The sequence below is a fragment of the Oryzias latipes genome, chromosome 10 (genome assembly GCF_053564925.1).
Source record: "Oryzias latipes strain Hd-rR chromosome 10, Olatipes_Hd-rR_3.1".
NCBI lineage: Eukaryota > Metazoa > Chordata > Actinopteri > Beloniformes > Adrianichthyidae > Oryzias > Oryzias latipes.
This window is the reverse complement of record NC_136246.1, coordinates 22,467,785-22,492,778: the sequence shown is the minus strand read 5'-3', so window position 1 is coordinate 22,492,778 and position 24,994 is coordinate 22,467,785. Positions and strand designations below refer to the sequence as shown.

The window sequence follows — 24,994 nt, the reverse complement described above, 5'->3', positions numbered from 1 at the left end:
TGCCATGCTCAACAACACACAAAACACTCTTGTTAGTGTTCAAACACACTTTTAGAATCTGTCTGATTGATTATATTTCAAACAAAACACTTTATTTATGGTAGTTTATTATAGAATGGTCAGACATGCAATCTAAATGAATAAATCTGTACATCAAATAACAATATAGGGCTTGCAATAGCTCTCATAGATGTCAGAGCACAGTACATGTTATTTGATCATAGGTAACTGTGATATGATGGGTTATAGTAGCGTTTTATACGTCTTTTCAGCTCGCTGGCCGTGTGTACCGTAAACTATGATGTAAACGCGCATGCAAAAAGTCGGTGACGGCTAGCGAGACCGCACTTCCACAGATGTCGGCTCACTTGACCGCGGTCCACTCTTCAGGCGACGAACGACGCAGCCGCATCACAATCCGGAGCGAAGTGCCGGCATCAGACGATGCTAACTGTGTTTACATTAAAACTATGCCCTTCCTCTCTTCGGATCGCCTGTATCCATTCGGGTTTCAGGTTTGGATCCACAGGAAAATAATGAAATGAAAGGCCGGGCTGTTTTTGGTTGGAAGACGAACAGCCTGGAACACAACAGAAACTTCAACTCTTCGACTCTGCCATTCTTCATATGTGCTGCTGTGCTAACAGGAAGTTGTCATTGACGTATTTCCGGTCGAAAAATGCGGAAGTGTGAAAAAGGTCTATTAAAACCGTACTGTGTTTGAATTATTCGAAGATGGCAGACGGTTGCGCTAGAAAGAGGACTTAAAAATGTAAGTATATTTAAAAGTATCTTGTATATGTTGTAAAATATATTTGTAAATACGTAAGGTGACTTGTTTAATATGTTAATATTTATCTACATTGTTTTGAAGCTCATCAATTTCGGTAATGCTAAAGCTAACGCTAGCGCGAATTAGCATTGAAGGCTAAAAACAAACGCTGTTGATAGTACATCAAAAAATAGAGAAAATTCCCTTAAAACAGTCTAATTTTCATAAGCAGGTTTTATTAACATGGACTTTGATCTACAAACATAATTTTTCTCCTCGTCGCTACTATATTTGGAATAACGCAGATATTCTACACAAAAACAAGAGTATTTTACTTGAAAATTGGTTTGAAAAGAACATTTCTCTTGTAACACAGCTGATTAATCCACATGGTAACCTGATGTCATACGATGAGTTTCTGTCCACCTATGGTCTGCATGTTTCACCTGCAGAGTTTGCATTGGTTACTGGGGCCATCCCAGGTGGTGTTAGACTTCTGTGTAGCAGTACTCCTTCAAATACTCCATGTTCTCCTCCCAAATTAACAGATTTGTGGTGTGGAAAGATTTGTTTTTCAACTAGCAGGAATAATCGAATTATCCGTTTTCTGTTTCAAAATGAGATTGCCACAAAACCGTATGTTATCTCATACTGGAACAGCTTTGGATTTAGAATTCAGTGGGAAAAGGTTTGGACCCTGCCCCAAAAGTATTTCATCACCAACAAAATCAGAGAAATTTCTTTCAAAATTCTTCATAAATTTTATCCAGTGAAACACTTCTTTACCAAATTCAAAAAAGATCTGGACATAAACTGTTCATTCTGTCATTCCTCACCAGAAACTGTGCCTCATCTTTTTTGGTATTGCTCCTTTACTCAACTATTTTGGAAAGATTTGATACATTTTATAAGAACTCATCTATGTGTAGATTATAGATTATTTTATGAGCATATTATTTTTGGATATTTTACACAAGAAAAACTTAATGCAGATAAATTATATGTAGTTAATTTACTCATAATTATGGCTAAACACTTTATACATAAGTGTAAATATTCCAACAAGAAACCAGTGTTTTATGTTTTTCAGAAAGAAATGGTGTTGTATGTGAACAGTATAAAATCCTCCACTAACAAAAAAGCTGTCAGAACAGTTGAAGCTTGGTCTCTCCTGAAACTTTAACAAATTCCTATGCCTTTATTATTTTTGTTTTATTTTTGCATAACCAGTTTTACATAGTTATTATTATGGTTTTTGTTTTTTGTTCATTCTCCTGGCAAACGTGAATATTGTATTTTGCACAGTGTGGAGTTTTGTTTTTGGTATTTTGTATGTGCAATATTTGTTAATAAAGTTTAAAGAAAATAGTACATCAAAAAGCAGTGAGTTCTAACCATAGTCATAAGTTATTAACACATTTTTAAAATGTGTTTATATATGTAGGGACAGACGAGGATGAGGAAAATCTGATCCATCTGTGGATGGAGAAAGATAGCCTGTTTGTTATCAGGCAAGCTCGTGCCGGATGGGAGTGAGAGACACTTGATCAGATTTGTATTTATTTATCATTAAACTGTAATCGTTGTCATGTTGGGGTAAAGGTTGTTGTTAAAAGGGGAGAGGAGAGGAGGAGAGAGCAAGAAGGGACAAAGAGTGACAGGAGAGTCTGTTAAGCTTACCTGAGTTTAAAATATTGTTGACAAAATGTAACATCGTCGTTGTTTTTGCAATTTGTTTAATAAATGCATGAACAAAAATGAATTATTTACATGTATTATTTAAATCTGATCCATTTTTAACAATCTCAAAAGGATTTTCATATAAATATCAAATGTACATATTTACATTTTCGTTTTATATGTTAACATTTATTTTATACATCTTAACAATAATCCTGGTCTTCTAGAGTCATGTGTGTCACAGTTGGAGCTAAAAGGAAAGCAGAGATCTGTCCTCGCAGACGGACGCCACTTTACCCGTCCTACTGGTTCCTGCTGTGGCTCAACATCTGTGGCTCCCAGCAGTCCCCTTCGCTGATGCACAGATCGTGCAGAACTGAACTGCAGGCAATGATTTTCATCGCAAAGGTTGGTTTTACTTCCAGTGCCCCCAGAAATATTGCTCTCCTGCTCATTTGCCAAATGCTCTCTCTCCACCACAGAGCGTGCCTTGGTGTGGTGCTGGTTGTAACGGGCCTGAACCGCATTCCTCATGGGTTCCCTGTAGGGTGTCAGCAGCGTGATGGGATGAGCAATGCAGGGATACCCACCATCACCCAAAAGGATCCTTCAGGTGGGTTTGTTTGATTTACATAAATTGGGCTTTTACGTAGAACCTGTGAACTGTGGACTGATCCTTGATTCCCAACAAAAATATCTCTATATTTGGCTTGGAGTCACATACAGCCTGCAGTTGAATGGAATAAAAAAGCTTCCTGTTAAAATAACAAGCTGCATTTTCTTTTAGGGCCTTTATTCTTCAGTGGCAGCCATCAATGCTCCCCACGACCTTTTGGAAGGTGGAAGACCAAGCAAGCTGCTAAAAAACCAGAGGTGACTAATGGCAGTTCATTCCCACTGGATGCTGGATGACCCTGCTTATCAGCTGGAGGATGCGGTCTGCCGTCCTGTGGACAATGTCACTTACAGTGGACCGTGGCATGTCAAAGGCCCTGGCTACCACACTGTATGATGTGCCACATGCCAGCCAGAAAAGAAACACCAGGACCTCAGTCTCCTGTGCCCCCCCCCAGAGTGTGAGGAACCGGAAGCTGCTCCACCAGATGCTCAATGGTCCTGCGGGTCAACCGACCTGCAGGTCTGCCGGTCTGGTTTTGTGTCGGACTGAGCGTCAGCGTGAAGGGCCACGACAGACACCTTTATGTTTGCAAAGCAGTAGAGACGTGGAAGAACTTGTAAAATAGAAAAATAATTATTTCATTGAGAAAATTAAATCTGATTTTTTTGAATGTTTCATTGCAAAGCAGTAGAGACGTGGAAGAACTTGTAAAATAGAAAAATAATTATTTCATTGAGAAAATTAAATCTGATTTTTTTGAATGTTTCATTTTATTCTGATGTCTTACATTTTAGTTTATGACGTATTTATTAATGCTGGAAAATCTCGTGTTTTTTTTTTGGCTGGGTTTTTGGATTTTTATATAAATATTTAAAAATTAAAGTATTTTTGTTTAAAACAAGTGATATGGTTTGACTCTGAATAAAAAATACTAAACTTTGAACTCACAAGTGTTTCATGTAGTTAGACTATACAGTTCATAGTCCAGTGTTGAAAAATAATTTTAAACTCTTACCCAGCAGACTGTGTAATCTTGAGCACAATTAGTGACAAATGCTTAAATTGAACTAATAAAAAAACTTTAAGTTTAACTTACAGATGGTTTATGTCTGGTCAGGGGCATCCAGATGAAATCTTCTGAGACGTCTGCTTCTCCTTGCCGTCCTGTGATGCTGCATATCTGCTCGTTTTTGGTTTGATCCCATGAAAAACGGTTGAATTATTGCCAGGAACACGGACAGATTCATATATAAAGCTATTTTCAGTAAGGTAGAAGAGAAAACTACAGAAAAAAATGCCTCCTCGCAAGAGCCTGTAAATCGTTCAGCGGCACAAAAATAAATATTGCCATGGAGTAATAACATAGGGGTTTATTTATCAACAAATACATAAAATCACCACCAATGTGTTTGTAATTTTATTATTTATAAATCAGCCACGTTTTCCATGATCAGAACACAGCAGATGCATCAATAGTCTTCATAAAATGTTCATATTTATTATATTTTTAATTTGACAAATGGGTGTCATTCTCCGCGTTAAATAGAAGTAGTTCCCCTCCAGACCAGGTGGTGGCGGTAATGCGCCACTTTGTTTCCGTGCCAAGCGCCATTTGAAAACACCCGAAAGAGAAAACTAGTGAGCACGGGTGTCCGAATTGCTTTGAAAATTCAAAGAACTATATAGAGAACTATATAGTGCCGCACTATATAGGGTTTTAGTAGTTAGGGGTTAGGGCGGTAATTCGGACACAGTCCTCACAGCTTCCGCTGTCGGTTCCTGCAGCTCGAGAAGAAAACAGAATGGTGCATTACCGCCACCGCCTGGTGTGGAGGCAAACTACTATCTTAACGCTGATTTTCCAAAATAAAAAATAAATGAATAAATATGAACATTTTACGAAGACTATTTACGAATCTGCTGTGCTCTGATAATGACAAACATGTCTGATTTATAATGCATAAAAGTAGATACAAATTTGTCTAGATTTAATGTGTTTGTTCAGAAATAAACCGCCAAGATACTAGGCATGTGTCTGTCATTTTTTAAAAAGAAACATACTGTGGCGGCTGCTCTCTCACGTAGGTCAGGATGGAGCAGAATGCAGCTATGCTAAATAGCAAGGTGCTAATGCCTGTCACCTAAACTGTTTTAGCAGGCTGAAAAGTGAGCTGACCCGTGCCGCATGACCCCAGGCAGCTGTTGTTTTAGGAGGCACAAATGAAATGACAGAGTCCAATGTCCTCAGATTAACCATTTATTAGGCCTTTTCAGAACTAAACAGAACAGACCAACATTGAAAATGTCTTTACTGGAGATACCCAACTCACTCATGGTTTCAACAAAGCAAACAGAAAACTCCCATACTGCATTCCTGCCATGGGCAGGATAGCCACATCGACAGGATCACTACACAGCCCCCCCTCTTAGAGGGTTAAGTGTCCTCACAACCCTTAAATGTCATCAATTTCAAAATCTTGTAAGTTAACAGGCTGGTGGCGAACACGCACTGGTATTCTCTTTGGTGTGTCACCATGACCAGGCCCAGCCCTGAGTCTGCTTCCACCATTCTCTGACGCGGTTTTTGTGCAGGTTTGCTGTGAGGATTGTGGGACATTAACGCATGCCCGCCAGCGACAAAGGAGGTCAAGCCCTCTAATGCAGTCATCTTGGATGTCAGCCAGCCAAAACTCATGTTTAGACTTAATAGCCCCAACTGCCACCGATAACAATTTCTTCCCTGGCATGATGGTTCGCTCACCTGTCACTGTGAGCAGTGCAGTCTCAGTATGAATCCAACTCTCTGGGAGAGAGCCTGATGTCACTGGACCCTGCATTGGCATTGGTGGACCCTGTGTCCACCAATGCACTGCAGGGCTGGCCACCAATGGAACAGTCCAAATATAATCCATGTGTTGGGCCACAGTGATCTACCATTGGAGTGATGGTTCCAAGGGGGGTTGTGGTTTGGGGTGAGGATCCCCTTACTGCCTCACCCCGCTGGTGTTTCCCCTGAAGGGCCTGAGGTCTGGCTCTGGGACTGGGTGCTGGACAGTCTCTGGCAAAATGTCCTGGTTCTCCACAGCGGTGGCAGCAATTGGGCGGCATCCGGCGCCGTTGGGTTCGAACAGCTTGAGCTTGACTGAGCTCGTCCTGCGCAGAGTCCTCCAACTCATGGTCAGCAGCCCTCACCAGTGGGGATCTCTCAGTTGACCCAGCACACAAAACGTCCTCCGCCTGTTCAGCTCCTTTCAGCGCCTCCCCCAGGCTGGTGGGAAAGGAGAGACACACGTGTTGGCGCAGAGGTTCAGGTGTCAGACCCCGCAGAAATGCATGAAGGCTTAGCTCTTCCCTGGCAGAACTTGGAAAGTTAGGGTAGCCATGTCGTATGTGTAGTTGAATGTCAGCGGCATAGGCTCCCAGACTCTCTCCACTATGTCGTTGTCGTCTGATCAGCTGCTCTCTGCTCTGCTCACTGGACACTCTTTGGCCAAACCTTCTGTTTAGGGCCCCAGTAATGGCTTGTAGGTCACTATGTTCGTCTGCAGACAAGTCTACTAAAACCTGAAGTGCTGGACCCTCCAGAGCAAGGGCCAGGTGGATAGCCGTCTCCCTGCTGCTCCATCCATCATGCAAGGCAGCTAAATCCACTTGGGCAAGGAAAGGCTCAAGAGGAGTCAGGCCGCTAAATCTCGGTAGCTTTGCCGGTGTTTGAGTAATGGGTTTCGTGCTGGCATCCGAGAAATGCTTCGTGGGGTCACTTATGCCCTGTAAAACAGCGGAGAGGATGGAGGGGAAAAAAAAAATAAATAATGTATTGTCTCGTGGGGTCACTTATGCCCTGTAAAACAGCGGAGGGAATGGGTTTCGTGCTGGCCACCGAGAAATGCCTCGTGGGGTCACTTATGCCCTGTAAAACAGCGGAGGGAGTTATATTTTTTTGGAGGGGGGTCATGCAGACCCCAAAGCACATGCCAACCTAAGGGAGCGGAAGGGTTAAAGTCAAATTGTTTTTATCAATAAAGCACTTTGACACAGTAATCCGCGCCTTTATTTCTATTCGACTGGATCAGTGTAACTCTCTTTCCATCTCTCACTCGTCCTTATCCTGTCTCAAACTGGCAAAGATCGCTGCTGTATGTTTGTTAACTGGCATGTGGAACAGAGAGCATATTACTCAAGTTCTGACTTCTCTACACTGGCTGACTGTTCATTTTAAAATTCTTTTATTTGTTTCTAAATCTTTAAACAGTCTGGCTCTGCCCTGTCTCTCTGAGCTGCTACAGCTGCATTCCTCTTAGATCAGCTGACCAGCTGCTGCTGGATGTGCCAAGGACACAGGGGAAACTCAGAGTGTATGGGGCATTTTCCTTTGCTGGCCTCAGCTTGTGGGATGCACTGCTCATGCAGGTTAGGCAGGCCAATTCTTCGAATGATTTTAAATCCAAGTTGAAAACTCAGTTTTTCTCACTGGCTTTTAACTTAGTTTGAGTTGGTGATTGTACTGATTTTTATTACTTTTGTATTATGTTGTTCATTTTGGATCGTTGTCTTGTTTTATCTTTCATCATTAAGCACTTTGGTCAGCCTCTGCTGTCACAAAAGCGCTTTATAAATAAAGTTTACTTGACTCATGCCTTGCTGGAGTGAAAACATAGTTGAAAGAAAGAAACAAAAACAACAAACAAAACACATCAACCCCGTCATTGTTTTTATTGAGTTTCACAGGCAAGTTTACTGTAGCACAAGCAACAGTAAAAAAAAAGCAAAAGCATTTTTAAAACTAAAAAAAAAACTATATTTCACACACTCAAAGCGTCTGCCAGCACAGAGTCCTTTCACTGCTAGCGCATTTCACAGGAACAGGCTGGACTGTGAATAGTAGTCGCCATCCCCGTATGTTTTGGCAGCATTAAGACCGTCTCGATGAGCGTTGTGTGACATGAAGGCGTCTGTATTTCTCCCGTCGCCTTGCCTCTCTTTGAGCACTGTGGAGGTGAGCACCATGGTGATCACGTACATGGCGTATATGAGAATGTTGAACACTGCTATGGCGCACTCCACGTTGTGCATCCTGTGTTCGTCACGAATCAGCGGCCTGTACAAGAGCTCCATGCAACCAGAGACGACTGCCATGAACAGCTCCAGATTCATCATGATCAGACAGGCCAGCACCGTCCGGGTGCTTTTGTTGAGCCTTCTGGTTCCTTCCTCGGCGTCGTCCATCTTGCGCTTGCTCTTGGCCGCGAAAAAGCTCAGCACCACGCTCACGACCATCGCCAGACAGCCCATGGTTATCACAGCTATGCCGCCGTGTATGTAAGCGTGATCGTAGCTACTCCTCTCCTGAGCCGTAGAGGAGCCGAAGGAGACGTCCCGAGCGCTCCCCCTCACGGCGTGACTGCTATCTATCAGGTAGAGGATGTTGTTGGGCAAGGCGAGGAACCCGACAATGAGAGAGGTGATGACCGCGATGGCGGCCCCCAACTTTCCCCTGAACCTGGCAACGCTCAGTACGGGGTTGGACTTCCTCCCCATCAACATCTCTTTTCCGGACGAAATCAAAGAATCGAAGCCTCCGACGAGGCCGGACCTGGTCCGCTGCATCCCGCCCAGCAGAGGTGGGCAGACGGGGTCGCGTCCTGCGCACGAGAGGGCCGAGCCAGCATAGGTTACCTACCCCCCTTTAACGGTTACTGCCGCACAGCGTCTTGGTCCACCCCGAGACATTTAATACGATGAAGCTCGGGAGGCCCGTGATCGAGTTCAGAGGGTCGAGAAGAGACCTCCAGGCGAAGGCCGTGACGCAGGACCGGTGGTACAGGGTCCGCGGCATCACGAGGACCTTGGATTCGATCGCGCGCCGCAGGAGAGGCGTCCGATCTCACAACATGATATGTGTGGACCTATACGCTAGGTTTTTTAGCCACCTCGTCCGTGACCGACGAAACCCGCTCGGCTGGTTGTCTCATCACTTGGCCATCCTGAACGCGCCTGATGACCCAGCCCGTAAGTTTGAGGGCGAGTTGAGACGCCTGCTGGCATACGGCTCTCTCAACTTTGAGTCGTGCAGGCGCGCCTGGGACAGGAGCCGCATGTCCAGGGGCATAGGAAACGCAGTAGACGCTCAGTGCAAGGACGTGTTCAACGGAAAGAAGGCTGCTTCAGAGACCGGGCCCGTGTCTCGCCTCCTGCTCGCCCAGCTCGAGGCCCTGCGCCTCAAGCCGATCTGCGCGGGCCTCAAAGTGGCCGGCGTGCCCACGCCCGACCGAGGCGGCAGCACGTACCACAACGGCTGCACCCGGGGCTGCGGGCCACTGCCTGGACGGAACACCTTCTACACGGAAGTCGACCTGCTGGCTCACGATGCAACGACCGACACCGTGGCCCTCCTAGAGCTCAAGACCCGAAACAGCGACGTCTTGGATGCCCCTACCCTGTGGCGGTACAACGCCCAGCTGTGGCTGACCTGGACGATGTTCTCGCTCACGTACCCGAGCGTGGCGGAGCGCTCAAACGCTTACCTGGTGATCGTGAGGCCAGGCACGAACACAGTCACCATAAGGAGCTGTCTGAGGCCCTCCGTGACCAAGACGCTGCGCACCAAGTTCCCCTGGATAAACTGCCTTTGTCCGCAGGTGCTCAACTGCCTCACGCCGACCTGTGTCAACGTGAGAGTGCAGGCCTATCCGAAGCCAGGCTCTGGCGGCAGGGCGAGCATCGACCCAAAGGACCTCTGTTACAGGAACGTCATGTTCAACCGAGAAAAGGCCAGAGTGCGTCAGAGACGTTACCCCGATGAGGGATCGCAAGGCCGTCCACCGCACCCAATACCCTCCTCCTCCGAGACGAGCGGGGCCCCCAGGGGTCCTGGGTCCGCATCATGTCGGAGCCAAAAACGGCTCCCGCGCAGGCATGACACTCAATGAAAAGCCTCGCATGTTCGAGCGCTGGATGGAAACTGACGGACAACTAGAACTGACATGGGTCTGAGGCACCAAGCGCTCCACGGCATGCTGGCCAACCCAGACGTGTCCCCTTTCAAAGTCATCGAGAAACCCAGCGAACAGCAGGACTGGATCCTGATAGACCATCTCATGGTCATACACACAGTCAGAGAAAGCGATTACACGGAGAGCGAACCGGAGATGTCGGTCGCGAGGATGGCGAGCTATTTCGCATCCCGGTACGTCAGAGAGAGGGCCCACGGCCGATGCGTCGTGCTCGTAAAAGACGGTCCGGGGGCGCAGAAGCCTAGCGTGAGGGAAGAAAGGGCCAACAGGACGGTCCCTGGTCACTTGAAGTTCTGTAAGGCTCACCTGGCCGAGATAGAGTACGGCACGATGAAACTGTTGGCCGACGTGGGCATGAGAGACAGCTTTTTCTTAGTCACGGGGGCGGTAGGCGAGTCGCGCTGGGCCGAGACCGCCGGCGAGCGCGCCAGCAACCTGGTCTCGTTCCACAACGAGCGCGAGGAGCGCGGGGGAGAGGGGGCCAGTCCACTCACGGAGCCAGACCACTTCAAAATCGAGACCCTCCATTTTCCCATCGTGGATCTGAGCTTCTGCGACGGCAAGACCTACAGGCCTGAGGGGACGCCTGGAGTTTTCTTGACAGCTTTCGGGAGCCCGGAAGACGAGCGGCTCCAGGGCTTGCTAAAGGCTTGCGTCGAGTGTCGAGAAACGGAGGCCGACACGCTGATGGTGGAGTTGGCCAACGCCCTGACGGGCTCAGTGACAGTGTGCACAGGGGACACAGATCTGATAGCCGTGCTCGCTGCGAGCGGACGGCCCGGCCTGACACTGAGGTTGGACAACAAAAGCTACACTGAGGACAGAGCCATGCACGAATCGCCCTTCGGCGAGCTCCTTGTCGAGCCAGCGGTCCGACGGACCGCCAACAGAGCGCCGGGTGCCACAGACGACTGGCTGAGCGCACTGTGCGACCTGGGCTCCGCAGAGCACCACCTGTTGCCCAACGGCGCGGCGGAAAGACATGCCGATCTGGGTCGCCTTCTGGAGAGCCACGGGGGCGAGGCGTTCAAACTCTCAGTGTACGAGTTCTTGTACCGGGGCGGTGTTCGAGGCTCGGTTTACGTCGCTTTCCTGAGCGCGTTCTTCGAGTCTGACGCGAGGAGCAAACTGAGCGAACTGGCACTGGAGAGCCAGAAAACGTACCCCCCCGGCACACGCAGCGCAAACACGTTACGCTTCGCCTTCACGGTCCTGTGCGGCGCGGATGACCCGAAAGTCTTAGGCGCGGGGAACGCGCCCTCGTCGCAACTTTTCGGTAACGCAGCACGCTCGGTCGAGCGGGGATCTAAGCGCCCCCGCGAGCCAGAGGTCGACCGTGAGGGCGAAGCAGAACAAGAGATCGGATCCGACCCCCAGAAGACCAAGGTAAAGATCACGGCTGGGCTCAAGCGCACGGCCAAAGCCTACGCGGACGGAGCAATTCCGGAGTCCACTCACGCCCGTTACCTCAGACTGGCTCGCTCCGGAAGGCACCTGTTCCTGAGAGCCAAAGCCAGAGCGCAGGAGGACCAGAGCGTCCGATCCAAACACTTGCTGTTCATGGCCCTCTGCGGAACAGACTACAGCTTCACTCCAGTGGGGCTGGGAATCAAAAGGTTGCTGAGTGGCGCGATACGCAACCGAGAGAAGTTCAGCTCTTGGTGCGCCAAGCTCGTGACCGCGCTGTGGTCCCGGGACGGAGAGGATGGCGGAGGGAGCGAAAGGTCCCTTGAGTTTCGCGCCATGGGCGAACAGTTGGCCAGCCTCACAGGAGTCCCCAAGTCTACGAGCTCAAAGCATTGGACTGGAAAAAAGTTTGAAATCATGTGCAGGACGCTCAAATACGTGTGCGACCTGTGGACCCTGAAGGGTCCCCGGATCGGTCCCCATTATGGGTTTCATGTGCACGACGGAGTCGTGCGTTTCATAGAAGAGGAAGACCCAGAGTCTGTGTCTTGAGAGTTGATACAGGGGCGAGATGTATTTCATTTCATTTTCTGTGTAAAAAATGAAGAAGAAAAAAAACGAGCGAACAAACACAATAAGAGGATGACCCAGAGTCTGTGTCTTGAAAGTTGATACAGGGGCGAGATGTATTTCATTTCAATTCCAATTTCTGTGTAAAAAATGAAGAAGAAAAAAAAAAATAAGTGAACAAACACGATGGAAACAATAAAAGTAAATTCAAACACACCAGTGCAGTTTTCAGAGTTTTATTTCATTCGGGCACGTCTGTATTTACACCACACAATGTCGATTTCAACTCTCGAAGCCATCTCTAAATTACCGCTGGAGTTCGTCGTGTGTCAACCGAAAGGATGATTGGCGTACTCGAGCTTGCTCATCCATGTACATTAAGGTCATAGGCGGCGCTAAGGATGAACAAAGGCCGCAAAAGAACACTAAGAAGCAGGTCGAGGCCCCTGGCCCACAAGCGGGGAACAAGAGCGGTCGAGCCAGAGGATCCTCGGCCCGACTCGCAAGGGCAGCGCGGGGGGCCGAAGCCGGGCCGCTACGAACCCTACGACTGGGATTCGGACTCAGACGGGGGACACGGAGACGGAGGGGGTCACGGTCGAGTCAGCCGCAAAACTCGCGCGGGCCGGCGATCCCATCCGCCGGGGGACAAAGCCCGTGAGCCTGATGCGGCAGCGTTGGAGCCCGTGGGTCCTCGGCACGACTCGGAAGGGCAGCGCGGGGCCCCGAAGCCGGGCCGCTACGAACCCTACGACTGGGATTCGGACTCAGACGGGGGAGACGGAGGGGGCCACGGTCCGCCGCGGGACGAAGCCCTCGAGCCTGATGCGGCAGCGGTCGAGCCCGAGGGTCCTCGGCACGACTCTGAAGGGCAGGGCGGGGGAGACGGAGACAGAGGGGGCCGCGGTCAGGTCGGCCGTGAAACTCTCGAGGACAGGCGATCCGATCCGCCGCGGGACGAAGCCCTCGAGCCTGATGCGGCAGCGGTCGAGCCCGAGGGTCCTCGGCACGACTCGGAAGGGCAGGGCGGGGGAGACGGAGACAGATGGGGCCGCGGTCAGGTCGGCCGTGAAACTCTCGAGGACAGGCGATCCGATCCGCCGCGGGACGAGGCCCACATGCCTGACGATGGAGCGGTCGAGCCCGGGGGTCCTCAGCATGAATTGGAAGGGCAGGGCAGAGGCGACGAACCCTCCGATTGGGATTTGTACGAGTGTGAAACGGACGTGGACGAGCTCGATGGTTCTCAAAGTGAAACGGAAGAACAGCACCGGGGCCCCAGGTCATCGGGCGAGGAAGACGTCGAGGAAGCCGTTGAGGAAGACGCCGAGGAAGACATAGAGGAAGAACCAGCCGCAGAGAGCGCGAGCGTGTACCCGGATACATTTTCCTCCAAGAACGGTGAAATAAAGTGGTCAGCGAACGAGCGTGATCGGTCGAGCGTCCGGGCGTCCCCTCCTCACCAGGCCTCAGGGCCTACCACTGAGGCGAGGGAGGGGGCTCGAGACATCCTGTCTTCTTTTCTTTTGTTTTTCACTCCAAATGTAGAAAGACTGATTTTGATAGCTACCAACCGCCATAGCGCCGATAAGGCCCACGAATTAAAGACTCCGAAACCCATGGACGAGATTGAACTGAGGGCCTACGTGGGACTGCTGATCTTGGCCGGGGTGTACAGGTCTCGAGGCGAAGCGTTGGTGAGCCTGTGGGAGCCCGAGTGCGGACGACCGATCTTCGGGGCAACCATGTCCCTTAGAAGCTTTTACCAGCGCTCTGCGACGCTCAGGTTCGACGATCGAAGCACGAGAGCCTCTAGGAGCGCTTCGGACAGATTGGCCGCAGTCAGAGAGGTGTGGGAAGAGTGGTGCTATCGGCTGCCCAGGCTTTACGACATCGGACCCGAGGTGACTGTGGACGAACGAATGGTTCCTTTCAAAGGTGCGGTTTCAGCCTCCCTTTTTACTGTTCTCAGGGTATCCTTGACGTATTTGCGTCTGTCTTAACTCTTCCTTTTGTTTTTCTTTCTCTACGCAGGACGTTGTTCTTTCAGACAGTACATTCCCAGCAAGCCTACCAAGTACGGCCTCAAACTATGGGTCGCTTGCGACGCAAGGACGAGCTACGCTTGGAGGGTCCAACCGTACATGGGCAAGCTGGCTTCGGGTGCTCGAGAGACAAACCTTGCGTCCCGAGTGGTTTCGGATCTCACCCGGGGACTGGAGCACCGTAACGTCACGTGCGACAATTTCTTCACTTCGTACGCGCTCGCCACCGAGCTCCTGAAACGGAACATCACCCTGCTCGGTACGATCAAAAGCAACAAACCCGAACTGCCTCCGGAGCTCGCATCGGCCCGCGGACGAGAAGCACACTCCTCCAGGTTCGCCTTTACGGACTGTGCCGCGGCCGTTTCCTACGTGCCCAAAAAGAACAAAAACGTCCTGCTCCTTAGCACGAAGCATTCGAGGGTCAAAATATGCCACGAACGCAGGGACAAAAAACCAGAGATGATCTTGGATTACAATAAAACCAAGGGCGGCGTGGACAACCTGGACAAACTGCTGGCCACGTACAGCTGCAGGAGAATGACCAAGCGCTGGCCCTTGGCCATGTTCCACAACATGATCGACATGTCGGCGTACAACGCTTACGTGATATGGAGGGAAATGCACCCGGACTGGATGCCGTGGAACCGCAACCGAAGGAGAATCTTCCTCGAGCAGCTGGGCAAAGATCTCGTCAGACCGCTCGTACTTCGCAGGAAGCGTGTTCCTCGCGCAAGGCCGGCCTACGATCTAATGGTCAGCATGCAAGAAGCCGGCGGGACGAGCGCGCGCAGCGAGGGCAAAAGAAAACGATGTCAGATATGCCCGCGCTCCAAGGACACAAAGACGCTGATCTCCTGCAAGAGCTGCGGAAAGAGCATCTGCAGAGGCTGCACTGTCCCCTTTTGCCCCCTTTGCTCCGAGCGCCAGGGAAGGGACGGCGACACAGACGCGTCCCAGTGAAAGGGATCGAGCTGTCTGGTAGCGCGACCTGATGCCTCGTTTCCCACTCGAGTAACTGAAAATCTGTTCTGTTTTGATATCAGCGAGTCTGTCCTCTGTGCCGCCCTGTATGTCCTCTGAAAATAAAACTGAGAACTGCTGTCGTACAAAGGTGTCTGTGTGCGCGTGTGTCTGTGTGAACATTCGAGAAGCAAAACTGTTGAAAGGGTTTGAGGGGTCTACGCGAAGGTACGGATATTTCGATCCAACGTGTTCGATTCACAAAGAAAGGCCTACAAACAGGGCTGGTTTGAGCTCACAAAGCCTCTCAGCGCCCACAGGCCAACTCTGTCCTCGTTCGAGTGGATAAACAGAGTCAGCAGGGATTCTAAGCTTTATGGGGAGAGAATTGGCCTGCAAGCTCTGAGGCTTGGCGTTCTGGAGGTATCTTCACATTCAGAATGCTTGAGTCCGGAAAGATTTTTTTTTTTCTTCCCACTCGAGCTGTCAGAATTACATGTGGAGCCAGTTTGGGGAGGGAACCGCAACAGCCGAGAGCTCAGCGGAAGGGGAAAAAAATGAGTTGGCCTTGTAGCACCAAATCTCTTATGAATCCTATGAGCTCTCCACCTAAACCTACTGTGAATGTTGTGTGAGATTTTCACTGGGTGTAAAATAAAATAAAAACAGAACAAATAATCGAAAAGAACCCAAACATTATAGTTTTTTTTTTTGTGTGATTCGGGATGTCTTCTGATGCAAAAGGCTCGTAGCGCTGGCCAGCCTTCGCGATCTGGTCTGCGCCCTGGAAACGAGCAGCGTGGGTTTGCGAGGGTAGCCGAGCTGCCACACGGCTGCTCGTTCTGGGATAGGATTGGCCTGCGAGCTCCTCTCATCAACGACACGCTTCAGTTTGCCTCTGATTCGGCTTCCCTGACACAGCGCGCTGTGATGTGACTCGCAGAGCCACACATCAAACCCTTCCCATAGAGCTTCATGTGCTGTCAGAGGGGAGGCGATCGGCCTGCTCTGGGGCTGGGCTCCCCTTGGGGTTGCTTCACATTTGGAACATTTGGAGATACAAGCGGAGCCAGCCCGGAGAGGGAACAGAAACGGACCACAGCTCAACGGAAAGGAGAGAATGTTGGTCTTTGAGCACTCCGCCTGAAGCTATCGCGAATATTCCGTGAGGTTTTCACTGTCTGTAAAATAAAAATAAAAAAACAGGACAGAAAATCCAAACGAACACAGAAATTGTTTTTATTTTGTAAGACTTTTTTATTACAACATGACCTGGGTATCCAACCCAGGGTGGAACCGAAACGGTCAGAGCTCAGCGGAATGGAGAAAGTCGGCCCTCCCTGACACAGAGCGCTGCGGTGTGACTCGTGGCATCCAGCCTGTCTCTCAGTCAGCTCACTCTCAGGCGCAGGCTGCGTGTGTTTTTCAGACGCGAAAGGCCCCAGCCTGTCTCTGAGGATGCCCCCCTGCCCCCCGACACAGAGCTCTGTGGTGTGTGGATTGTGTTCTGAAAGGGTTTTCTCACTCGAGCGGTCAGAATTACATCCTGAGCCACGCAGAGCCGCTCGTGCGGTTCCCTTCACCCGACCTGAGCCTCTCCACGGAGCTTCATGTGCTGTCAGAGGGGAGAGGGTCTGCGTGCGGGCTGCTCTCAGCCAATGCACGATCTAGCCTGCCCCTGCGCGGTCCAGCCTTCCTCTCATTCTCCTCCCCTGCAGGCGCGGGCTGCGTGTGTGCCTCAGACAGGAAAGGCTCCAGCCTTCCTCTGCCTCGGCCCCCCTTGAAACAGCGCTCAGTGGCTTTACTTCACGCAGAGCCGCTCAGGATTTTTCCCTACACACACCCCAAGCCTTTCCGTCGAGCTTCATGTGCTGTCAGAGGGGACAGGCTCTGACTGCGGGCTGCGCTGCAACTCGGCTTCCTTGAGGTTGCTTCAAAGTTAGAACGCTTGTGTTCGGAAAGGGTTTTCTCACTCCGGCTGTCAGAATTACATCCTGAGCCACCCTGGAGAGGGAACAGAAATGGCCCAGAGCTGAACAGACTGAAGAGAATGTCCTTCTTAGAGCTCTACGCCTGAATCTATCGCAAATGTTCCGTGAGGTTTTCACTGGCTGTAAAATAAAAATTAGAAAAAAACAGGACAGAAAATCCAAACGAATTTCCCCCCGGGAGGGGCTGCGTGTGTTTCTCAGACGCGAAAGGCTCCGGCCTGCCTCTGAGAGTGCACCCTGAGCCTCTGCAGAGAGCCTCTGCAGAGAGCCTCCGTAGAGAGCCTGCCTGCGAGTGGGGACTTCCCGACAGAAGCGGAGCCCTGTGCCTTGTGACATCTGTTTCGAAAGACCGCAGCCTGCTTCTGCTTCTGCAGCTTGCTTGACACGGATTTCTGCGGAGCGTGGCTGGTGTTGGGAAAGATTTGTTTTCTCACTCGAGCGGTCAGAATTAAGTGCAGGGCCAGCTCTGGGAGTGAACCGAACGGGCCCGGAGCTCAGCGGAGTGAAGAGAAAGTTTGCCACCGAGCTCTTTGCCCGTAGCTGTCTAGAGTGTTCTGTGAGGTTTTTGCTGGCTGTGAAATAAAAATGAAAACGAAGTAAAAACGGGACAGAAAACCCAAAAGAACACAGAAAATTTCTTTTGTGTGATGACTTTTTTATTACAACACGAGCTGGGTATCGAACCCAGGGGTGGAACAGAAACGGTCCGCAGCTCAGCCAACCCTGCCTGACACACAGCTCTGCCGTGTGACTCGTGGCATCCAGCCTGTCTCTCGCTCGGCTCACTCGCGGGCGGGGGCTGCCTGTGTTTCTCAGACGCGAAAGGCTCCGGCCTGCCTCTGAGGGTGCGGCCTGAGGAAAGGTTTTTTTTTTTTTTTTCCCTCTCGAGCTTTCAGAATTACATGTGGAGCCAGCTTGGGGAGGGAACCGCGACAGCCAAAAGCTCAGCGGAATGGATAAAGAGTTGGCCTTCTAGCACTAAATCTCTTATTGTTTTTGCAAATGAGCTGTCCACCTCATGCTACTGTGAATGTCGTGTGAGGTTTTCACTAGATGTAAAATAAAAAACAGAGCAAAAAATCCAAAAGAACCCAAAAATTATTGTAATTGTTTTATTTTTTATTTTTTGCATGATGATTTTCTTTGTTGTGACTCGGGGATGCCTCCTGATGCAAAAGGCTCATCGCGTTGGCCAGAAAGAGTTGCATTCAGAAAGAGTTTTTCTCACTCGAGCTGTCAGAGATACAAGCGGAGCCAGCCCGAAGAGGGAACAGAAACGGGCCACAGCTCAACGGTCTGCCTGCGGGCCGCTCTCAGACAAAGCACGATCCAGCCTGCCTTCAGTCGCTCCCCTGCACGATCCAGCCTGCCTCTCATTCCCTCCCCTGCAGGCTCGTGTGCCTCAGACGCAAAAGGCTCCAGCCTTCCTCTGCGTTGGCCCCCCCTTGACACGAGCCTCCGTGTCTCTACTCCACACAGAGCCTGCCTGCGGGCCGCTCTCAGACAAAGCACGTTCCAGCCTGCCTTCAGTCGCTCCCCTGCACGATCCAGCCTGCCTCTCATTCCCTCCCCTGCAGGCTCGTGTGCCTCAGACGCAAAAGGCTCCAGCCTTCCTCTGCGTTGGCCCCCCCTTGACACGAGCCTCCGTGTCTTTACTCCACACAGAGCCTGCCTGCGGGCCGCTCTCAGACAAAGCACGTTCCAGCCTGCCTTCAGTCGCTCCCCTGCACGATCCAGCCTGCCTCTCATTCCCTCCCCTGGAGCCAGCTTGGGGAGGGAACCGAGACAGCCAAAAGCTCAGCGGAATGGAGAAAGAGTTGGCCTTCTAGCACTAAATCTCTTATTGTTTTTGCAAATGAGCTCTCCACCTCATGCTACTGTGAATGTCGTGTGAGGTTTTCACTAGATGTAAAATAAAAAAAACAGAGCAAAAAATCCAAAAGAACCCAAAAATTATTGTAATTGTTTTATTTTTTATTTTTTGCATGATGATTTTCTTTGTTGTGACTCGGGGATGCCTCCTGATGCAAAAGGCTCATCGCGTTGGCCAGAAAGAGTTGCATTCAGAAAGAGTTTTTCTCACTCGAGCTGTCAGAGATACAAGCGGAGCCAGCCCGAAGAGGGAACAGAAACGGGCCACAGCTCAACGGCCTGCCTGCGGGCCGCTCTCAGACAAAGCACGATCCAGCCTGCCTTCAGTCGCTCCCCTGCACGATCCAGCCTGCCTCTCATTCCCTCCCCTGCAGGCTCGTGTGCCTCAGACGCAAAAGGCTCCAGCCTTCCTCTGCGTTGGCCCCCCCTTGACACGAGCCTCCGTGTCTCTACTCCACACAGAGCCTGCCTGCGGGCCGCTCTCAGACAAAGCACGATCCAGCCTGCCTTCAGTCGCTCCCCTGCACGATCCAGCCTGCCTCTCATTCCCTCCCCTGCAGGCTCGTGTGCCTCAGACGCAAAAGGCTCCAGCCTTCCTCTGCGTTGGCCCCCCCGTGTCTTTACTCCACACAGAGCCTGCCTGCGGGCCGCTCTCAGTCAAAGCACGATCCAGCCTGCCTTCAGTCGCTCCCCTGCACGATCCAGCCTGCCTCTCATTCCCTCCCCTGCAGGCTCGTGTGCCTCAGACGCAAAAGGCTCCAGCCTTCCTCTGCGTTGGCCCCCCCGTGTCTTTACTCCACACAGAGCCTGCCTGCGGGCCGCTCTCAGACAAAGCACGATCCAGCCTGCCTTCAGTCGCTCCCCTGCACGATCCAGCCTGCCTCTCATTCCCTCCCCTGCAGGCTCGTGTGCCTCAGACGCAAAAGGCTCCAGCCTTCCTCTGCGTTGGCCCCCCCGTGTCTTTACTCCACACAGAGCCTGCCTGCGGGCCGCTCTCAGTCAAAGCACGATCCAGCCTGCCTTCAGTCGCTCCCCTGCACGATCCAGCCTGCCTCTCATTCCCTCCCCTGCAGGCTCGTGTGCCTCAGACGCAAAAGGCTCCAGCCTTCCTCTGCGTTGGCCCCCCCTGGACACGAGCCTCCGTGTCTTTACTCCACACAGAGCCGCTCGTGATTTTTGCTTCACACAAACCGAGCCTTTCCGTCAAGCTTCATGTGCTGACGGAGGGGACAGGGTCAGCCTGCGGGCTGCGCTGCAGCTCCCGTGAAGTTGCTTCAAAGTCAGAACGCTTGTGTTCGGAAAGGGTTTTCTCAATCCGGCTGTCAGAATTACATCCCGAGGCAGCCCGGAGAGGGAACAGAAATGGCCCAGAGCTCAGCAGACTGAATAGAATGTCGGTCTTAGAGCTCTCCGCCTGAAGCTATTGGGAATGTTCTTTGAGGTTTTCAATGAGTGTGAAATAAAAAAATAAAAAAAAAAACAAACAGGACAGAAAATCCAAATGAAAACAGAAATTGTTTGTTTTTGTATGACTTCTCCAGCCTGCCTCCTGCCTCTGAGTCGCCCCTCCCTGACACAGAGCTCTGTGGCGTGTGACTCGTCTGAGAGGAAGTCTCCCGTCTGCCTCCTGAGCGGGCTTCTCCTGACAGAAGAAGAGCTCCGAGGCTGTGCGGCTCTGGTTGCTAAAGGCTCCAGCCCGCCTCTGAGCGGGCTCCCCTCGACAGGACGCACAGCTCCGTGGCGTGTGACTCGTCTCGACCAAAGGTTGCAGCCTGCCCCTGAGTCTGCCTCTCCTGACAGACGCAGGGCTGCCTGGCGTATGGGTCGTTTTTGGAAAGGTTTTTTCTCTCTCGAGCGGCCAGAATTACATGCGGGGCCAGATCGGGGAGTGAACCGAAACGGCCCAGAGCTCAGCAGAACGAAGAGAAAGAGTTGGCCTTCAAGCAACAAATTTAAAGCTATTCTGAATGTTCTGTGAGGTTTGCGATGGGTGTGAAATAAAAGAAAAAAAAATCAAACGGGACAGAAAATCCAAACGAACACAGAAATTGTTTGTTTTGGTATGACTTTTTTATTTCAACCCAGGGATAGCTCAGCGAAATGGAGAAAGAGTTGGCTTTCCAGCCCCACACCTGAAGCAATTGCAGCCCGCAGAGCTCAGTGGAGTGTGACTCTTCTGAGAAGAACCCAGATTTTTGTTTTGTTCTTGTGGGCATACAACGGGGAACAGAGATGCTTCAGAGCAGGCTCAGAGACCCCGCCGAGCTTTGGAGAGTGATAAAAAGAAATGAAAAGCAAAAGAAGCTGTGCTTTTTTTTAAAAAAAAAAACGGTGCTTAGAAAGGCGACTGGTAGTCGTGCGAAACACTTTCGGTGCTGCTGTTAGATACTGCACTCTTCATTCTGTTTCAGAGTCTGCCCATCGGAGTCCTCGCTGTCCCCAGCCACGCATTTGAGAGGGAAATACCGCCGCCCCTCACTACGGCACGCTGCCCCACGAGTAAATCCCACGCTCGAACAGTCAGGGGAAGAGCCTCGGGATTTACATTTAGGGCTGACCCAGGCTGGAAACCAAAAGGGCCCAGAACTCCGTCACGAGAGGAGAGGGTTGGCGTTCGAGCAATAGGTTCAGAAGCTATTGCAAACATTGTGTGTGGTTTTCACTGGCTGTGGAATAAAACAATAACAAAACGAATAAAAAAGCCACAAAGACACCCAGAATTGGTTTTGCGTGGTGATTTTTTTTTTTATTACAGCATGACTTGGAGACGCTCTCATAGACAATAAAATGGAAAAATACAAAAGATTTGTCCAGCGAATCGCTCAGATGTTCCTAGTCAACGTCTCCGTCGCTTGTCAAGGCTCTCAGAGCAGACTGACCTGGAGGTCAGCCGTTTGCGCGAACGGCCCATCCCTCTCAGTCCAGAAGTCCTCACTTCGTGCCGAGTTTCACCTGCGCGAGACTGGGTCGAAGGCCATGTTCTCATCTCCAGAGCGGCGCGACCGTCGGCCTTGCGCAAGACGCTCACCGCGCGGGCCAACCTTCGCGATCTCATAGGCGCCCTGGACGCGTCCTCCCCCTTGACCACAGTCATGGCCACGGCGTAGTCCCGTTTCAGGCTTTCGACGGTGAACGCATCATGACCGTGCAGTCTGTTGAACACCTCGCAGGCTTCCAGCCACTCCCAATCCGGTTCCAGCTCGACGACGGGCCGGCGGGTGCCGTCTTCCTCCCTCAGCAGAATTCGCTCCTGGTGGTACACGGTTCGCGTGGCGCAGAAGGAGCTCACGTTTTTCACCGGCAGGCCCGAGTACTCCGGCGAGTAGACGCTCAAGCGAGGCCCGTGAAAAGTGTCCGCCGGGCCTCTCTCGGACTCCCTCTCGTGCAGAGGGTCCAGAAATCCCTGCGGCGGGTCGTCTCCCCTGAGCCTGAAGGCTCTCGCCACCAGCCCTCCGTAGTACAAGGGCGCAGTGCAGCGAAAGAGCTGTCCCCCGATGGCGCATTTGTTGAACGAGAGCTCGTTCAGAGGATCCACTCCCGCCGTCGCCTCGAGTATCAGGGAGCGAACCGGGTCGTCGCCGAAGTCCAGGGAAAACACCAGTCTAGCGCTCCGATCCATCTCCTCGTCCCCGTCGGCCTGTGCGGTCCCGAACGCGTTGGTCTTTTCGACCGTTTCGTTGTCATAGGCGTCCATCATCGCTTCGCCCAGCTGGTCCCAGAAGCCCCGGTGCGCCTCGGGCGCGTACAGAGCCAGCATGTCGTAGACCGCTTCGAGAGAAAGGGTGACGGAGCTCACCTTTTTGGGCCGAGCGTGTCCACGCCTGCCCTGCTGCGTGTTCTGAGAGGGGGCGCATTTGTACGAGCAGAGCCTGCGGCTCCTGGGACCCGTCCCGCCACGTTCGGGAAACGTGCAGTTCGAGCAAAGCTGGAGCATTTCGTGAGCGGCGTCGTTGCCGCCTCTAAATTCGGGGCCCGAAAAACTCAAAGAATCGACGCCCGAAATGCACATCTGACCGTCCTTGACGGCGGTCTTCAGGCCCTTTTCCCGCACCTGACAAAGAAGGCGGCCCAGCGCCTTGCACGCGAAGCGTCCCTGCGCGTCCAGCACGCGGGGGCAAATGTCCGGCAGGCAGGCGGCCGCGCAGAGCTTGAACGCCGCGTTGGTCTCCAGGCAGATCTGTCCGAAAGACAGCCTGTCCAGGGCCCTCAGTCTGTTCCTGTTCAGCTGCGTCCAGAAGCCGCGGAGGTCCGGGAAGCTCCCCTCGTCTGGCACCTCCGTCCACGGAGGGACCCACACGTCGAACACAAAGTGGCAGGCCAGTTTCATGGCCTCGGCGAAGACCAGCTGGTTTATGCAGAAGCACACCCGTCTGCTCAAGGCTCCCGCGCACACGACGTGACTGGCGTACATGGCCTCGACGCAGGCGTCTCTGGCCGCGTCGAACCTCCTGTCGAACTGCATGATCTCGGACTCGGCGATCATGGTGGCCGACTGCACCAGGTTCTGCCTGTACAGGCAGACGGCAGCCACCTTGTCCATGGATCGCTTCTCCACTGTGTCCTGCAGCTGTTTCGAGCTGCGCGTCCGAGTCACGTGCGCCGAGAACTCGGATTCCATGATCACGCAGCGGTCGGCCCAGGCGTCGCTCACGAACCCCAGGGTGTTGGTGTTCCACATGAACCCGCAGTTGTGCACCGCGTGATACCTCACGGTGTCCACCTTTCCGCTGCACGCGTCCTTGCCCACCACGTCGCTCTCCAAGACGCTGGTGTCCAGCAGGTTCTTGAACGTGTTGGGTATCACGCTGGACTCCTTGTCCAGGGCCTTTAGGTTTTTCTCGTGGGTGATGTGAGCGTCGTCTATCATCACCACGCAAGCTTTCCTCTGTTGCTTGTACTTGAAAGCTTGCGGGGTGAAGGACGTGAGCGTCTCTATGCAGCCCTTCACCTGCCTGAACTGGCAGTTCAGCACGTTGTTGGCGTAGCTCTTGCCCTCCCCGGGCCCGGTGACGTTGAACAGCATGATCCGTTCGATCGTGTACCTGGGCGCGGTGTTGGTCACCACGTAGTTGAAGGTGGTGGAGGCCTGAAATAGCCTGCCCACCTGGAGGCTGTCAGAGAACATGTAGCGCACCAGCGCGTGGTCGTAGACCTTCACCGGGTTCAGCGAGCGCGGGTCCTCGGCGTAGTCGTCGTAGTAGTCCTCAGCCGGGAACTCCAGGCACAGCTCCTCGTGTATGTCGGGGAGAGCGCGGCCGAGAGACAGGCGCGAGTTGAGCATCCCTTCTCCCATCAGGTCCCGGAGCCCCGCGTATAGCGCGTCGGCGTGCGAGGAACGGCGCTTCGCGAGGATGTCGAAGACCATGTTGGCTATGCTCTCGAAGTGCCTGTGTCCTCCGTATTTCGTCTTCATGTCCTTGCTCAGGCGTTCGAGTTTTCCCAGGTGAGGGTACAGGTGCGCAAAGTAATGGTTGTAGTCGCACCTGCTCACGGAGAAGGGGTGCTGCTCGCACACGTTGTAGAAGCACGCGTACGCAGTCTGACAGTCTTCCCGGCACCTCCTCCCTCGACGATCCTGGTCGACGGCCGGGCCGGGCCGGGGGCAGGGGCAGTGGCAGCGGCCGCCCGTCAACAGCCGAGCGAGGTGCCGGGTCCTGCGGTTGGCCCTGATCTCTCGCAGCGCTCTCGAGATGCGAGGCTTCGTCACCGGCATGTGCCTGTGGAGCATGGAGTTCAGGAAGGCGTCGGGTTTGTCCCTGTCTATAAGCCTTTCGATCGAGTACCTAAACACCAGGAGCCTACCCACGCAGACTTGGGGCGCTGTCCCGCCCGCGAGGGCTCGCGTGAAGGCTCTCACCTCCTCCAAGAATCTTGCGTCGTTTGGGATGCTCGAGCTGTACCTCTGCACCACTTTGTGCCTTCTCCAGTTGTCCTCTGCGAGCCTCGAGACCAGGCGCTCGAAGAGTTCCTTGCCTTGGTCCCGACTCTCGGTGTCCGTGATCCTCCCTATCGCCTCGGCCAAGGACTTCAGCGTCAGACCGGTGATCGCCTCGGGCAGCGCG

At 52.2% G+C, this 24,994-nt stretch overlaps 1 long non-coding RNA gene across 2 annotated transcripts; it reads left to right on the top strand.

The window, feature by feature from the left end:
- Positions 1 to 318: 318 nt before the first annotated feature.
- On the top strand, positions 319 to 21,481 carry LOC144994741 (uncharacterized). 2 transcript variants are annotated; one of them, XR_013658362.1, is made up of 5 exons: positions 319 to 772; positions 2,680 to 2,860; positions 2,935 to 3,065; positions 3,240 to 3,325; positions 21,344 to 21,481. It is a non-coding gene; the product is annotated as an uncharacterized LOC144994741 (long non-coding RNA). The 2 variants fall into 2 exon arrangements; XR_013658361.1 differs by lacking the exon at positions 21,344 to 21,481 and adding an exon at positions 3,422 to 3,839.
- Positions 21,482 to 24,994: the final 3,513 nt, after the last annotated feature.